Source organism: Gobius niger, assembly GCF_951799975.1.
Source record: "Gobius niger genome assembly, chromosome: 7".
Taxonomy (NCBI): domain Eukaryota; kingdom Metazoa; phylum Chordata; class Actinopteri; order Gobiiformes; family Gobiidae; genus Gobius; species Gobius niger.
Window position 1 is genome coordinate 13,926,690 of NC_136858.1, and position 13,843 is coordinate 13,940,532.

Below are 13,843 nucleotides of genomic sequence, written 5' to 3' on the forward strand. Positions count from 1 at the left end.
TGGAGATTTTAAAAGTTAAAATACTGGAGTTATTGTTCACATTAAAACACTTGAACACCACAGTGTGTTAGCTGCTGGTAAATACATCAAAAGGAGTTGTTCCACAGCTTTTTCCTCCACTTTTTATACTGTTTAAACTAACATTGGTCATGTAAATGTATGCTAACAGCTGCAAAGATGGCGGATCTTCATGGCAACTGTGCCTCCGACCTGGTGCAGGTAAGTTGCAAGGGTGGTGTCCTGGAAGAGACACCAGAGGGAGATGAAAGCAATGTCCGAATGAGCCCAGACCTATTCACCACAACTGCCTCTACAATCCTGCACTGTCACTCAAAAAGTTGCTCTTCGGGTCCGAAGTGCTGTCATGCACGAGCTTAATACATGTATGGCCTGAGGTGGCAGTAGTGAGTATAAAATGGCCAATTTACATCTAGCTCCTTTACGGTAAACAAGTTAGTTCTTTTTTAATGCAGGTGAGGAGTTAGAAGCAGAGATATTTCTTTTTTTCCCCCATAGAAACAGAAAAATATAATTTATCAACAAATTTGGAAAATGTAACCAGATGCTTCTGTTGATTAAGATCATCCTAACTCTAATCCTTGCAAATTTAACCCTAATCCTAACAAATTTGACTCTAATCCTAATGACCCTAACCTAACCCTAACAATATCATGTAAAACGTAAAGCTAGCTTGCAAACCATTTAGCATGTAGCCTTTACCTACTGGCAAAACACATACAAAACTGCTGTTAAAAAAATAAAAAAAATAAAAACACAATCGGAGCAAGTTTATTCTGAAGACAAATCAGGCCTTTTTGTGGAGTATCAAATGACAGTCCCGTGTATTCCGCGGCAGCAGCACAGTACATGACAAAGTGACAGCTAAAATGTCTGACACTTTCAGAGCGGAGATAAGGGTGACCGTATCAGCGGAGATCTCTTTAGTGAGAGAATGGATAGATAAAATGTCCTGCTGAACCAAAAGATAACTCGCCGCCTGAGAGTGAACAGCATCTCCACAGTTCTGTGGACTTGGCATAATTACCCTAAAAAATAAAGTTGGCAAAAAAAAAATGCTGTGTGTTTGCTGCCGCTGGGTTACATACACCCACATCTTGCTGGTTGATTGGCCCTGGTCACATTAGGGTCCCACTCAGGGCAGTGCTGTTAAGGTCACATGCTCGTACGACCCATAATGTCACAGTGGATGGAGGCCTGGAGCTTCTGGCAAGTAAATGGCAAGTTTCCACCATCTCTGTTTTAATTGTACTTTCCCAGCAGGCTGCCTGCTGGTCGGAGTGGGTTCTACAAACTCCAATAAAAGATTAGTGTCTATAATGAATAACTGCAGAATTTAAAGTAAAGGTGTAGTAAATAGTGTGCACTGAAGTGTACTGTGCACTTGTTTTTTTTAACATATTGTTGTGTGTGTTCTGGCTTTCTTTAATGAAAGCCAGGATTTAGTGTACTGTGTGCTTTGAACCAAGTACAGCACTTAGGGGCTGTGATGACTGTTTTGTAAATGTGCTTTATAAATAATCCTGACCTTGACCGACAAAGTCTGGACTACCAAGTGTAATATGCTAAGGATACACTACTTTACAAGGGCTATATAGTTCTACCCTCTTACCCTGAGTGCAGCAGTGGTCTCCTGCAAACATCGGTAAACAAATCCAATCCAAATCCATCTGAAAACTTGCCCCAAACCTGCAACTGCGCATCTGTCATTCCTAGTTCATATTACAAGATTTGAGTGCTTCTGTGGACCTTTGATGACTCAGACACTTCTCTCTTCCACAGAACTGCACTGATGGATTCGTGTTGGACAATTTCTTCTCCCACCAGTGGAAACATTCAAAAAGCCATTTAATTCCAAAAACCTGGCCACCCTGGACTCCCAACCTGTGTGACAGAGGAGCTGCCTCCTGCCCTGAGCTGAGCAGCACTCAGAGCCTTACTGGTCCAGCCTGCACTGTGAGGAATGCTGCTGCTGCAGTCTCGCTAATCTCCTCCAACACATCCGCTGCACAGGAAGATACCTCTGTCCCACTAGTGCATGTCCTCCAACTCTCCCCTGCCTGTTTTAGAGGCCTCCTGCTGGGTGTGTGTTTCACACAGCTGCTGACAGCTCCACTGAACTTGAGAAGTCTTAAGTGTGACAGGCAAAAGATCCTGTAGTCTGCTGTGAGGAGGCCGGCCTTTTGCAGTTCATGTCAGAGAGATGTGTCCATGTCTGTGTGTGAACCTGTCACTGTGACTCTTGTTTTGTCATCAAAATAGGCTCTGTCCTTGTGGAGCTGCAAGTCAGCACAATGCAATAGGTTTTAGCTTTTTACAAGTCAAGTAGTTTTGAAATAAGGGTGAATTTGTGTGCAAGCATTTGTCCATTCGTTTACAATAAAATACATTTACAATACCTTGAAATGTTAAGCCACAGTTTGTTGAGCCAAGCACCAGGTCACATCATGTGTCCCATTGCACAGTTGCACCAACCACCCCATTGAGATGTACTACTTATTGCTCCTATGTGGTTAGGCCTACATCTGAGCTTTCGAACTGAGCATCCTAACCCCAATCAAAGGACTCTTTCCAGAGTATCGACTACAGTGAAGTTTGAACTTAGGTTAGGTTTGGGGTAACGACTACAAAAAGTCGGCACCTTTTGAAACATTTCAAATTGTTTTTTCACGTACAGTAGGCTTTTATTTTGAAAGTACCACTCTTTTTTGGCGGGTCACATTCATAGACCACCATTTCAGCTGCTCACAATGGACACAACCGCTCCACGCTGTATAAACTGTGAGTTGATCGGCGTAACATGAGCAGCCGATGTTCATTAAACATGTGGTTTCATTTTACATTGGAAATGTCATAAAAAGGCACAGATCGATGTATGTGTGCATGGAAAGAAGGTAGAATGAACAGAATTACTTAAATGTGATCGATTGAAACAATACACATCTTTATGTTTTATAAAATTCTTGAAACCAAATCTAACCTTCTCGTTATCATTCGTTTCTTCCCAGTATGGGTTATTCCACAAGGGTACAACAGTTGGTAGTGGAGTATTCTAAATCCACACACCGGTTATTAATCTCTGGCCCGTACAGATCCAGAGATTCCCCGCGGACCACACCCTCCTCCATCCTATCCCCCTGACCCAGGATTAGCTCGGGACCCGCTCGGCTAACAGCTGGCCTTTCATGTACAGTAATCAATTCAGCCTCCTTCTGCTGCAGCCAGTAATAAACACTTGATTTATTATCATGCTTACGCCGCGCAGAATCACTATCTGTTCCTCTGACACAAAACTCTAGTCTATAGACCCATTTCATGTGACGTATGCATGCACGTACAGGCTTGGTGCAAAACAACTGGAAAACTATATTGTGCTATAGCACCGCCAACCCGACTTGTGTTGTTGATTGCACAAATAGAAGTACCATGAACCCAGGACTGACATTTTATAACATTGGCTTCCGGCAGGTGCGCACCCTTCAATGGTCCGAAGGTGAGATCAAGAATGCCAAGACACAGTGAGGAAAATGCATTTTTTTGGGGGCTTCTGCAGTGACAGTCTGGTCTGACGCCTGACTCTATTGGGAGGGACAAGAGGAGCAGCTGATGAAGAGAAACTATCGTCAGGATCTTGCTTCAGTCTGAGCAGGTAAACTTTGTCGCCAACACATTATTAACACACAGAAAATGGAACTATTTTGGAACCTAAACAGCGGTTCATTGATTGCCATTATTCGAGCGTAACCCATGTAAACAACTGAAGTCTAATATAAATAACTGATGAGCGTGACAGTGCACATGAGTCACGTGTCTCATGTTCGTCAGCATTGTAATACGTCATTTCTAATTGGTGTAAATTTGTACTTTATAGTTTTTTGGTACCCTAAGTCAGTTCTTTCAATGACGCTCACTTACTGGCTATCCAAAAATACTCTCCCTGTTTATTGGCTTTATTAGATGATTGTGCTTTTATTTCAGAATCAAGATCTAATTTGCAAGAATAGTATTTCTTCCTTTTGTGCGGAGAGTGCATCTGCAATGTTAGACTTCATCATTTTAACCAGAGATAACATCTACAGTAATGCAGGAAGTTGTGTGTTTTTCTGCTTTATACTTGGTTTACGTGCTCATTATAAATTAACCAATAAGGAAGCTATTTGATTCATGATATTGAAAAAAAAAATAAGCGAGTTTTGTGGCTGTACAGAAGGTCAAACATCTTATTAACTTGAATCACATTGAGTGTAGACGGCCTGTTACTCTTGATGAGAGAATGAAACTGCAGGACACTGGTCTGAATACTGTGGGTCTCTTTCTTGTTTTATTTATTTATTTATTTGAAGGGGACAGCATGCATTAATGAACAGCAGGAGCTGTAAATACACTTGGATTTAGCTCAAGGCTAGTTTTCATCCATAGTCCCATGGGATGGGGCAGCAGGTACACAGAGAAACACATGGCACATGTCACAAGAAATACACAATACAAATGAAACACACAAAACGACAAAGACAGCGACTGAAGAACTACAATGCAATATACACACAAGGCAACATAACACACAGGGCAGGGGGAGAGTAGCATGCTTGAGGTAGATGAGGTAGGCTAATGTGTTAAGGTGCCTTCGTTCCCACGTTTTGTCAAGATGTGTGTTTTGGGGTAAAGGGTTCCTTCATCCAATATCAACATTTATTTAATTTTTGTTTAAAGTTTGTTTTATAGTTAAGTTATGTATCCAATTTGAACTCTGCATGTGGTTGCCAGTGTATCGTCTGGTCAAAGTGGTCAAAGTACTTCATTTCAAAGGAGTGAATCATAGCTTTGTGACTACAAAAATATGAAGATACAGTATAATATGTAGAGACTTCTCAAGACAAGACACATTTTTTTTGCAGGAGTGATTATCGGACGTTAATCTTGTCATCTGGTAGAATAGTGTGTGTGGCCATGTCTCGTGTATTTCAGGGACATCAGCAGCAGGGAGATGGTTCGGTGAGCAGTGGAGGACACCCAAGCTTAATTAACATGCATCATTTCCTGTGGCTCGATAGGAAGAGAGGTCCTATCTGAGCATTTAGGCAACAAGCGGTAATCCTAAAGAGAGCGCCCCATACAGGAGACCTGCGCTTTGCAAAGTAGGGGAGCACTGGCCTAAGTGCCTCCCCAGGTCTGATCACTGGGAGCTGATCACTGCTGGCATGAATTTGATGTAATGGTGGCCTTTTTAGGAGGGGTGCGTACTTTTGTTCCCCGGGTTCAATGTTCCCCGTGTGCGATTTTTTTTTCCGCAGGTGAGCTGGTACATCAACCAATCACAGTCATGAGAGTGAAACGTCATACTAACATATATCAAACAGCTTAACCCTGACCCTGCCCTAGCCACTAACCTTAAGGATAGTGGGCTGGTGCCTTATCTTAATCAGTAGAAGTGGGGGAACATAGGGACTGGGAAACATAGGGCTGACCCCATTAGCAGAGGCCACCATTACATCAGATTCCTGTGTTTGTCCCATTGAAGGAGCACAGGCAGGACCTCTCTTCCCGTAGAGCCACAGAAAATGATGCCTGTTCCTATCTTCCAGGGATCTGTGCACGCAGTACCTTTCCCCTGCCATCTCCCAGCTGATGAGTGGTCCCTGAAATACAGAGCAGCTTCATTTGTTGATCAGGAACAGAGGTCAAATCTGTGTCTTGTCTTGGTATCTTCATATTGTTTGAAGCAACAAAATTATAATTCACAAAGCTCATTTAAAATGTTGTCTGTGTTGCTTCTGTGTGTTTTACTTCATTTGACTGAACTTGTATGGAGTAGTACAAATCTTTAATTAAAGTAATTAAACACATTTCTTTGGCCCCTCTACAAGAACCTCTTTCTACATTTCAAGCTAAGATTAACATTCTGAATTCAGAATTGTTTTACTAAATCTTGACTAAAACTAATTAATCAATGCTCATGTTGAAGAAATTGAAACTAAAAATTAAAAAAATGTGCTTATGCACAATGTATAAAAATCACTTGGGAGATGAATGGCTTATGTATGGTTCTGTTTTTGTTTGTTTGTTTTTTCATTTGAATATTTTTTATTGTAATTGTTGCTATTTGGTTATTTAGAATGCACAAACTGCAAAAAGAAAAATCTGAATTCATTTAAACCTATTTTAATATTGTTTAATATAGTTTTGAGGTGTAAGCTATAATAGCAGTACACCCTAATGGGAGGTGAACTTTCACCACAAGGGCTTCTTCCCTCTGCATTCATCGTCTTTGTTTCTCCTCCTCGTTCTGCCACTGGCCTTATAATCAGTGAAATAACTGTCCTCTAAGTCTACGTCCAGCTCATAATCAGCCTGTCCCTTTCTACCCCTCTCAGACTTGGAGTTCTGTGCTGGTTTTGTGACCGTCTCCTCTGTTGGGATGTTGTCATTAGCATCTTCTAAGACTCTGGACCTTGGGCCTCGAGGAAGATCAAGTCCAAACCTCGTTAACTCAACATCAACTGCTTCAACGTCTCTCTGCTTTTTCTGCCCCTTCTGGTTCTTTTTCCTTTGGGTTTTTGTGGAGCATGAGCAGGTCAGCGTTCTTGTCCTTGAGGTAGGACACAAATGTCTCCTGAGGCTGGAGCTGCTGAGCTACAAAGTCCAGCTTCTGCTGGGGTTCCCTTGTCTACGATATGTTCGGTGTGCTGTGGAACATCATCTTGTTGGGCACTTTGGGGCTCCTCAGCTCCGGCCTCTGTAGACTTTTTACTATAGAGTGCAGGAAAGTCTAGAGGTGCGTCACAAGAATCCTTTTTCTTTCTCGCATAGTTGAAGTCATAGGTGTTAGAAGACTGGAGGTTCATCGTCTCCTCTGGCTGGTATGTCTCAGAAATACCGTTAGAAGTATCTTTACTCTCCTGTAGAACTGTTGTGACCTCGATTGGCTCACTGAGAGTCCCTATATCTTCATCTTCTGCAGGTTTAGAATCCTTCTGGTCATATAGTTCAGTCTTAGAGTTTTCTTGAATTAAACTCATAACAGGTTCCTCTGAAGATTCGACCATATTCATCATCATCATCATCATCAACCTTTATTGCAGACTCGAGGTCCAGTTAAAATATTGTTAAACGGAGCCTCAGTTTTGGCCACCTCCACCTCTGTGCTCATTTCTTTGGGCTCTGGTGAGCTCGCAGCCTTTCCTGAAGCTTCCTTTGAGTCCTGGACATTAGTCATGGCTGCTGGAATCTCCAAAGGAGTCTGCGTGGTCAAGTCCTCCATGTTTAAAACACCTTTGTCCTCTGTGACGGTGTCCTGTGAACATGGAGCTTTCTGGAGCTCTGCTGGAGGCTTCACTGCTGTGATATTTGTCTCAGGGACTGAAATATCAGTCCGTTTCTGTTTGTCCTCTCTCAGCAGTTTCAGCAAAGGTTCCTCCCGTGCCTCCGACTCTTGTGCAGCATTTTTATAGTCTTTTTGCAGCTGATCATACTGGGATTTCCAGATTTCCCAGCGTTTCTTATTCTCAGTCTCCTGCTGAGTCTCTAACCATTTCTTTTCCCTCGCATGGAAAGCCTGTCGCCAAAACAGCTCTCTGTCCTCTGTTTGCTGTATGTTGTCCTCTCCTAATGCCTGTGTGGTTTTAGTCTCAGGAATTGAAATCTCAGACCTTTTCTCTATTTCAATGATGAGATGCTGTTTGTCCTCTCTCAGCACTTTCAGCAGAAGTTCCTCCCTTGCTTCAAACTCTTGTGCTCCATTGTTAAAGTCTTTTTGCAGCTGGTCATATTGGGATTTCCAGACTTCCCAGCTTTTCTCACTCTCCCACTGCATGACTAACCATTGTTGTTCTCTCACATGAAAAGCCTGTCGCCAAAACTGCTCACTGTCCTGTGTTTGCTCCATGTTGTCTTCTCCTAATGCCTGTGTGGTTTTAGTCTCAGGGATTGAAATCTCAGACTTTTTCTCTATTTCAATGATGAGATGCTGTTTGTCCTCTGTCAGCAGTTTCAACAAAAGCTCCTCACGAGCTTCAGACTCCTTGCAGCTGGTCACATCGGGATTTCCAGTAATCACAGCGTTTCTCACTCTCGAACAGGGCGTATGACCACTGTCTCTCTCTGACGTGGAAGGTCAGAACCGCTCACGCTCCTGCCACTGCTCCGCCCAAGATCTCTCTCTGAAGTAGGGATTCTCTCTCCTCTCTCCCTTGAATTTCTTTGGGGGATTCAGAAGCTTTTTCTGCAGGTTTGGGTCTGCAGCCTCCATTGCAGTCAATCTTTGCCATGTTGTGATCTGAAATAGTGTTCTGGGGCTCTGCTGGAGGCTTCACTGTTTCACGGACGTCTTTAATTCCATCAGCTTGCTTCTTTGCACCTTTCTCATCTTTGTTTTTTATGTTGGTGCTGGGTTTTTGAGACCTGCCTCAGACTCTGCTGCAGGAAGTCCTAGTGGCGGCATTTCTACCACATTCAGTGAATGATCATTTAAAAACTCTAGCTCTGGAGGAAAGTCCCCAAATGAGACCAAAGTGTGACTATTGTGGCCATAGTTTTGTTTGTCGGGCTCTAAATGTGATCGCTGAATCCTGTCTTCTCCAAACTCCTTCATGACTGTCGTCTGAGAGATAACAGAGTCCGACTCAGTCTCAATTTCAATGATAAGGTGTTGTTTCTCCTCTTTCAGCATTTTCACCAAGATCTTCTCCCGCACGTCAGACTCTTGTGCGGCGGTTTCTTAGTCTTGTAGCTTCTGGTCATAGAGGGATTTCCAGTCACACCAGTGTCTCTGATTCTCAAACTGGGCCTCTGACCACTGCTTTTCTCAAACGTGAAGGGTCGACAGCCAGACCCTCTCACGCTCCTGCCACTTCTCCGTCCAGCATCTCTCTCTCTCTTTCCTCTCTCCACTCACTTTCCCTCTGCAAGTGCATGTGTCTCCTCTGTGAAAGCCTTACTTTCTCCTGAAGGCTTTCTGAAGCGTCAGAGAACATGTTGCGAATGTTTTCCATGTCGCAGACGTTTTCCATGTCACTACTGTCACAGTAGTTTGTAAATAAAACGGTTTACAGTCAAAAGGGTTTTGTTCTGTAGACGTGGTCTGAAGCTCTCTGTCACGATCGGTACGTACTCAGATGTGACAATAATATAGAGGCCGCCAGGATGGAAAGCAAAGGTGTGGAGCTAACCACCCATACAGCTATTATCAACTTTTGTTTTTGTTTCCATAAAGTTGCATATTGCACCTTTAAAATAAATGTCAAGCCAAATTTGTTCAGATGGTGGCATTATTTTACCATTTGTTAGCATAAAATTAACGTGAGCTTATAACTTCAAGGCGGAAAAATCTACATTTACAAACACAGAAGTCTCCTCTGGTGAAGTTGTTATTGTTACAGTTATATCTGCATGTTTTCAGCTTCTTACTGTGTAAATATTTCTTCATATCAACAAGACACGGCTAACTCTCCATAGACAAACAGTTGTTAGCCTACCTCAGCATTTAGCATGATGTTGCACAGAGCATATTGACACACTCCAATTAAACAAACCTCACCTCCTTTTTTCCTTTATTTTATTTTACTCACACAATGCACACACCACTTCATGCATTCTTCGCGGTGCTACCCACAGTAAATGAAGTTTGCCTACAATGCTGTTCCTCGCCGTCAAAATGCTTGCACAGGCATTCATTGCTGAAGTATAATTTACACTGCGCTTTCGTCCTCAATGTTTTACTGCTAGCATCGGTTACACGCGCTATATCTGTAGATACACTAATATCTGCCCCCACATATAAATCACTATCATAAAACATACATAAATCAACCAACTTAACACACATGTTTACTTTACAAATGGGACGGCCCAAGCCTTAGCACTCCATAAGAAAACAAGGACATTTATTACTAACTTTTACTGAGTCATGTTGCGTTGGATCCACTTTCCCTATGGATTTTAAAAGCAAAGACGGCTCATGTTATTGGGAAGTTTTATGGCACAAATGTCCACACCAAGAAGTCTGGAGCCTTTTTGGCACAGGTGGCCCCGGTGCACCTGCCCAGGACTGTGGGTTATTCAGGGAGCCAAGAGCCAGCTGTTTTTCACATACTATCCCACAACGGGACGGGCCCACGCACAACTGATGGGACAGCCGTAAAACTTACAGTGACAAGAGGGGAGAGGCTGGAGGGTTGTCACCAGGCAGGACACACCTGTTTGGGGAAGGGAAAGTGTGAGAGAGAGAAGCATGACGTAGTGTTTGTTTGTGTTTTAGGGGGGGTACATATTTACACAATGCAAAGGATAGTCTTTTATTATTATTTTTTATTGCAATGAAGTTATACATTAAGCAAATTACCTAACGTCCAACCTTCACTACTAAATAGCATGTTTATTTTAATTATTGTACTCACAATTAGTTTGACAATTGCTTAAAGCCCATATTTTCTCTCATTTTAAGCCTTATAATGTTGGGAACCACTGTTATCATGTAAAATCCAGGACAGTAGGTGGCGCTGTGCAGATGTACTGTCAATGCTAAGGACTCAAGGTTTAAGAAGGCATGTCCCCTTTGTGTTGATATACAGTTGAATAACTGAGTTACAATGGGCTATTTGCACGCAAGCGTCACGAGACTTTCGAGTGGATCCTCAGGAGGCGCTGCTCTTCCTGTTCCGTAATTTCCCTATAAGTTATTCGCGGAGTCATAGTAATAGTACATAGCTGAAGATTACACATAACAGGGAGTGAGTTTCTGACGGACAGTCTCTAGCATCATGCTGAAAACACCGCGGCTGCGTCTGAAACCATCAAATTACAGCCTCTAAGTACTAACACTAGCAACTAATCCTTAACCTTTCATAGGGTCAGCTGTTAGATCTCTATGCAGTTAGTGAACTAGAGCTTCACAGCTATTCCCAATTTGACCGTCCTTACCCAGGGGAAGGGGAAGTGGCATCACCAACAGCTGTTCTTCTTCTCTAAAGTTATTGGTGGGGTGCAGGCCAAACAAAAGCGCATGCCGCCACCTACTGTAACAAGACAGTGTCCAAATAGACATTTAAGGCGGAAAAGAAAAAAAGAAAAGAAAAATCCAAATGATCCTTCCCATTTCCCTTTAGCGTTATTTTATCTCAACAGCTGTTTCATAAAGCAAACCTTCATTAAGCCATTTACTGAGGCGGCTCTTTAAAACACTGACGACAACATGTTTTTTGTCACTTCTATAAAGTTTGGCTTGTGCAGAATCTTATCCTATATTTTATTGCACCTGTCAGTCAGCAGTGGTTGCTCATGAATCACTCGAGGGTGGGGCCGAGGGGGTGGGGGGATTGGCGCAGTGGCTGATAGTTAGCATTGAGGCTTCTTTTCCTAACTCCTTCCTAACTGACCAATTCGGACACTTCTTATCATGGCGGACGCAGACGCACATCCGGTTTGGCGTAAGACCTCTTACCAATCTGCTCGTTTCGGAAGGGGCCCGTGTCAGGAGCAAAGAATTCACCAGAGGATACTTCCTTGCTCACGGAAGGTGTTTGCCTTGACGCTAACAGCTAACACTTGACGAAATTAAAATCAAAATAGTGCCAAGAGTTTCAAGGAGCACGCTGAAAAAACAGTGTCGTTAGTATAAATACTTTGTAATTGTTTATTTTTTGTGGTGTTGTTGGGGCACAGGTCAAAACAGTTGCCGGGAGACTCTCATTAAACACCATTATACCATCTCAAATCTCAAACTGGATCCTCCAAAATAGTTCCCAAATCCTTAACCCTGAAAAAGCACTACCTTGGGGGAAAATGGCAAGAGAGGAAGAAAAGTGACATCCTGAGATTTCTGCATGTTTTTGATCACACGTATTTAAAATGACTTGTACTTTTGAAATTGAATTGTTACTTTCCCTTAAGTACGGCATGTGGTGGAATGTTCCGCAGAGTGGCTTTATATTTCTCTAAAGTCCACCACGTCCCCTCTGAATTACTTACACAGTCAGTGTCAATGGACTTTTGGTTAGGTCAGTGTTATCAGTGCTCTGTGTTGTGTTTTACTCCCTGGATGAATGTAGGACGTCTCTGGATAAGCACAGGTGAGTTTCTACATGACTGAGCTTTAAACTTTCCATTACTGTGATAGAGCATGCTGAAGCCGCCTCTGATTGAAAATGGAGCACTAGCCTTAATGAAACACTGTCCCACAGGAGAGCAACGCACTTTACTTCCCTGACGTTTTATAACCTCCGTGCGGCTGTAACTCACACGATGACTTAATTGGCACTGGTAGGTATTTGTATTTGTGAGAATTTATCAAATATTCACAGCTTATTACATATTTTCTGGATATAAGGCGAGACACTGAAGGTAAATGGGGAAAACATTTAATTGGTGATAGAAATTTAAAACATCCTGTATCTAATATAATCTGCTATATGTTTTTATTTAATGTTTTTGCCATATCGTCCACGTCCAGGTCTATGCACTTACTGTACTTTACACTTAGGGCTGGGCTCCGTGCAATCCTTTTTCTATATCAGTACTTTAACAATACTTACTTTACTAAATACTAACTACAATTATAAGTGAAAAAATTGCACAATTTCTGTCATGTCTTGTTTTTGTATATATAAAAAAGACCTTTTATCAATAAAAAAAAAGGCTTAAATTGACTACATTTTCTGCAACAAAATCTGAATAGTAGTATTTTCTAAGTGGATGAAAAGGGGAACTATATTGTAAGGCGTAATAATACCAGGAGTAGTTGGACATCCGCACAGTAAAGTGAAGATACTACTGTGCGGATGTCGAACTGCCCCTGGTATTATTACGCCTTACAATATAGTTCCCCTTAAGGTAAGAACATATCTCAGTATGTAAAAAACGGTGGCCTATTCCTTTACCAAGACTGGAATATCTAATGTTGTCTGTAGGCGCTACTAAAATTAAAGATGCACTGCACGACTTTTTATGTAAAAACAAATGTTCATATTTCCATGGATTTCCATCCATCATTTCAGGTTTTTCCAGTTTTCTAGTAGGTAGTCGGAATGTATATGTAACCATGGATACAGAGCAGTGAAAACCTAAAAAACGATTGATCCTGGAGCGTCCTACAGGCTATCAAAATGATACGTAAAGGCGCTATGCTCACTGAGACTCAGAAACAGCCTTCCGTTAAATTGGCCCAGTCTATTCACGTTTTTAAGTCGTTGTTGAAAACCCGTCTCTTTGCTCTGGCCTTCAATGTATTATTCCTATTATTTTATGTTGTATATCTTGTGGCTTTATAATGTTTGTTGTACAGCACTTTGGGCAAATGTAGCTGTTTTAAATGTGCTATATAAATAAAGTTGATTTTGACCAAGCAGATGCTTCGGTGGTTGTCAGTCAAATACGTACACAGTACAAAGTTACACAGTACACCTTTAACGTGCCCAGTTACTCCATTCAAATCTGCCCTGTCATACAATTTTCCACAAAAAGTCAAACTTTTAAGAGAACCCGGATTGTAAGGATACGTCTTTAGCCTATAAAAGTACTTTCCAGTTACACTGTTCCTTTTTCTAATAACCCACAATCCATGCCCAGCATCAATAACTCCACTCTTTCGAATTCCCTCGTTTTCGCCCGTGCGTCACCGGCGTGCCATGCGCGCAGACAGAAAGTACGCACATTGGTTGCCCACACACTTGTCCTCCTCGCCTCGCGCAGCAGCAACAGCAGCAACAGCAGCAGCACTGTAGCTATTACTGCCCCCTGTCCATCTTTATTATTAGTGCCTGGCTCCTCCCTCCTACCTGTAAATCTCCCTCTCTCTCCCCCCTGTCTCCGGGTGAGCGCTGTTTGACAGGCTCCT